This window comes from Elephas maximus, chromosome 10 (assembly GCF_024166365.1).
Source record: "Elephas maximus indicus isolate mEleMax1 chromosome 10, mEleMax1 primary haplotype, whole genome shotgun sequence".
Lineage (NCBI taxonomy): Eukaryota > Metazoa > Chordata > Mammalia > Proboscidea > Elephantidae > Elephas > Elephas maximus.
The window spans coordinates 29,353,229-29,357,870 of record NC_064828.1 but is presented as its reverse complement, the minus strand read 5'-3'; the positions used below and the strand labels follow the sequence as shown (position 1 = coordinate 29,357,870).

The following is a 4,642-nucleotide window of genomic DNA, read 5'->3' as shown; positions in this document are numbered from 1 at the left end:
GACTGCCACATTTTTTCTCTCATGGAGCAACTGGTGGGTTTGAACTGCTGACCTCCTGGTTAGCAGCCAAGCACTTTAATAACAGCACCACCAGGATTGCACACTCTACTTAGGGTATATTTCAGTTAAAAGAGAATCATGTTAGTTTGTATTCTGTACCTCATTCATTCATGCCAGCTTTATTATAAAATGTTTATTGAAAATAACACTACATGAACTTACTCCTCTTCACCAGTGAATTTTTAACCACAAAGTGGACCATTGTGCCTATGGCCTTAAACACTGACAGAAAATAAAAATGCATAGTGCTCAATTTCTTTCACTGATGTCTTTAAAAACAAGAGACACACAAATGTATAAACCAGCCTTGGTGTATGCAATCACTAATTAAAGGTCATTTTCCTTATCTCTTTTCTAAAGTTGCCAATTCCATATGGAGAGGAACCTCATCTAAAACTATGCATGTGTTATTATTAAAGAGTACAATAGTGAAAAAGTAAACAAACAAATAAACCTTGCTTTGAGGCTCTAAGTTCTTGCAATATCGTCTTCTCTATATTTACTCAGGGCTTCCACTGCGCAAATTATTTAAACTTCTCTATGGGTTCTCATACACGTTTTGCTCAGGTTGATTTTTCTGAACTAGATTGCTAGGCCCTGAATGGCAAGAGAACATCTGTCTTGTTTTATGCAGTGCTGGGGACCATGAACAAAGGAAGATATTTAAAGGCATGTGATGGCAATGATGGACACAATAAGGAGGTCGTAGTAAGTACCCACAGGTCTCTGGGTGATGCAAACAGTTTGTGCTGGACTATAAACCTAAAAGTTAGTGGTTCAATCCCACCCAGCTGCACAGTGGGAGAAAGTCCTCATGATCTGCTCCCATGAAGATAACAGCCAAGAAAACCCTGTGGAGCAGTTCTACTTTAACACATTGACAACAGGTCATGAGTATTCACACCCACATGTTCCTCATGTCCTCCCAATATCACATTGGGACAAAAAATGCTGAAAACCTTCGAATGACCTAAGACTATAAGAATTTCAGAGAACATCTTAATGAGAAAAGTTCTGTAGTCATTTGAAAAGTGTCAATATCTTGTCATTGCAGTTTTGGAGGGGAAACATGAAAAACCCAGGAGAGAATAATCACTGGCCCTGTGAGTGAATTCATTCTTCTTGGATTCCCTTGTACCTCAGAGATCCAGATCTTCCTCTTCATACTCTTCTCTGTGATCTACGTCCTGACACGGATTGGAAATCTGTGCATTATATGTGCTGTGAGGTGGGACCACCGTCTCCACACCCCCATGTACATCCTGCTGGCCAATTTCTCCTTCCTGGAGATCTGGTATGTCACCTCCACGGTGCCCAATATGCTAGCCAACTTTCTCACTGAGACCAAAACCATCTCTTTCTCTGGTTGCTTCCTCCAGTTCTACTTTTTCTTTTCCGTGGGCACCGCTGAGACCTTCTTCTTGTCCATCATGGCCTTTGAGAGATACCTTGCCATCTGCAGGCCCCTGCACTACCCCTCCATCATGACAGTCCGATGCTGCCTCAGAATGGGAGCCTGCCACTGGGTGTGTGGCTTCACCTGTTTCCTCCTCTCGGTTTATCTCATCTCTTAGCTCCCTTTTTTGTGCCCCCAATACTATCGATCACTTTCTATGTGACCCAGGACTCCTAATGAAGCTGTCCTGTGTGCCAGCTCCTGCCACTGAGGTCATCTGTGCCATCTTTAACTGTGTCCTCATTTTCTCCACGTTTCTCTTCATTAGCAGTTCCTACACCCTGGTAATTAGAACTGTGTTGAGGATCTCCTCAGCAGAAGGCCGACATAAGGCCTTCTCCACATGTGGCTCCCACCTGGCCGTGGTGTACCTGCTTTATGGCTCCATCATGGTAATGTATATGAGCCCAACACCAGGCAATGCAGCTGGGATCCAGTAAATTGTAACTTTGTTTTATTCTGTGCTGACTCTACTTTTTAACCCCTTGATCTACAGTCCGTGGAATAAGGAGATGAAGGAGGCACTGAGGCAACTATTTAGGACTTTGAGATTTGCTCAAAGACAGTCTCTCAAGACCTCGAATTCAAAAGTTATGTGTGTGTAGGACATATAGGGGTATAAAAACACAGAAGGCCTTAAGTAAACTTGGGAGACAAATGTCTGTTTCTACATTTCCCGGAATCTTCTTAGGAATGAATTTAAATGAAGCAAATAGCATATGAGACCTTAAAAGCATTTACAAAATCATTTTTATTAGGCTTTAGTGTATTAATATTCTATCCCCCTGGGTATTGCACAGAAACAGGAAAATGCCAGACATTCTCAGGCATATTCAAGATAAAACCATATATAACGCAGATGTCAACAGGTTCATTTGTATCTTTTGCCGATTAGTTAAATTCCCAGTTCCCCAGTCAGTAGAAGTCTAGAATTTCCAATACTATCCCTCTACACACATACACACAAACACATACACCACAAAGATGTACCTGTTTGCTTCTCTCTTCCCTGTCCAGAATCTACCTGCTTTCTGTTTTTAATCACATCTATCCAGATGTGAGGTCCAGTCTCTTCAACGTTTTATCCAAAAGATCTCTCCCCTACACCTTTGTGTGGGCGTATTAGCCTGACAACAGATTGGAGTTGTTAAAGTGATTTGAATCAATGTGAAATATTGGAATGGTGGCCAGATGGAAAGTAACTACCCACTGCTGTCCAGTGAATTCTGACTCATAGGGACCCTACAGGACAGAGTAGAACTTCCCCATAGGGTTTTTGAGGCTGCAAGTCTTTATGGAAGCAGACAGCCACATTTTTCTCCTGAGGAGTGGCTGGTGGGTTTGAACCACCGACCTTTTGGTTAGCAGCTGAGTGTTTAACCACTGTGCCATCAGGGCTCCAAAAGTAACTATACAAAGATGATATTAGCATAAAGAATTAAAAAGGAAGGAAATGCTATTTGTAATAGCAAAAAAAAAAAAAAAGAAAAGTAATATATCTCAAAATAAACTCTGCAAAAACAGATAAGGCCTGCACGGAGAAAACTACAAATATTTACTTTCAATTTATTTTTAAAGAAATGAGTAAATTGAGACATATATCATGTTTCTAGGTATGGTAAATAACTCTTGCAAGTTATTTTATACCAACTAAATTTATAAATTTAATGAAAGTAGTGAAATAATAATATGATCAAAATAATACCTATCCAAATGTCCAGTAATTTAGAATTAATTAACTGAATTATGGTACAGAGTATAGAGTATTATACAGACATTAAAAATAATGTTTTGAAGTATATTTTATGACTTGAGACAATAAAATGCTAAGTGTCTTGTTGACTATGTGAAGGCGTTCAACTATGTAGATCACAACAAATTATGGACAATGTTTTGAAGAATGGAAATTTCAAAACACCTTATAGTGCTCATGAGGAACCTGTTCACGGACCAAGAGGCAGTAGTTTGAACAGCACAAGGGGATACTGCATGGTTTAAAGTCAGGAAAGCTGTGTGTCAGGGTTGTATCCTTTCAGTATACCTATTCAATATGCATGCTGAGCAAATAATCCAAGAAGCTGGACTATATAAAGAAGAACATGGCATCAGGATTGGAGAAAGGCTCATTAACAACCTGCATTAGCCAGATGACAGAATCTTACTTGCTGAAAGTGAAGAGAACTTGAACTTACTGATGACGATCAATACTACAGCATTCAGTACTGACTACACCTCAATAGAAAGAAACAAAAATCCTCACAGCTGAACCAATAAGCAACATCATGATAAATGGAGAAAATACTGAAGTTGTCAAGAATTTCATTTTACTCGGATCCACAATCAATGCCCATGGAAGCAACGGTCAAAAAATCAAACGATGCTTTGCGCTAAGCAAAGCTGCTGCAAAAGACCTCTTTAAAACTATTAAAAAGCAAAGACGTCGCTTTAAGGTCTAAGGTGTGCCTTACCCATGACATGGTGTTTTCAGTCCCCTCATATGCATGTGAAAGCTGGACAATGAATAAGGAAGACCGAAGAAGAATTGATGCCTGTGAATTATGGTGTGGGTGAAGAATATTGAATATACCATGGACTGCCAAATGAATGAACAAATCTGTTTTGGAAGAAGTACAGCCAGAATGCTCCTTAGAAGCAAAAACGGGGAGCCTTCATCTCACACACTTGGGATATGTTATCAGCAGAGATCAGTCCCCCCTAGAGAAGGACAACATGTTTGGTAAAGTAGAGGGTCAGCCAAAAAGAGGAAGAGCCTGATCGAGATGGATTGACACAGTAGCTGCAACAATGGGCTCAAGAATAACAATGATTGTGAGGATGGCGCAGGACCCGGCAGTGTTTGGTTCTGTTGTACATAGGGTCGCTTCAACAGCACCTAACAACAACAATGCTAAGTGTAGTTGTGTAACAATACAAAATTGCTTCCAAATTTATTTTATAATTAGGAAAACACAGGAAGGAAGTACATCAAATCTCCATAGCTATAAACTCTGGGTAGTGAATTTATGGGTGATTTTTTCTGCTTCTTCATATGCTTCATATGACTAGCATTTTTTTTATGAGAATAAAATATTTAAAATTTTTTTACTCAAAATCTCAGCTTGACAG

At 39.7% G+C, this 4,642-nt stretch overlaps 1 pseudogene; it reads left to right on the top strand.

Moving 5' to 3' along the window:
- The first annotated feature begins 1,175 nt into the window (after positions 1-1,175).
- On the top strand, positions 1,176-2,121 carry LOC126083592 (olfactory receptor 11H6-like; annotated as a pseudogene).
- Positions 2,122-4,642: the final 2,521 nt, after the last annotated feature.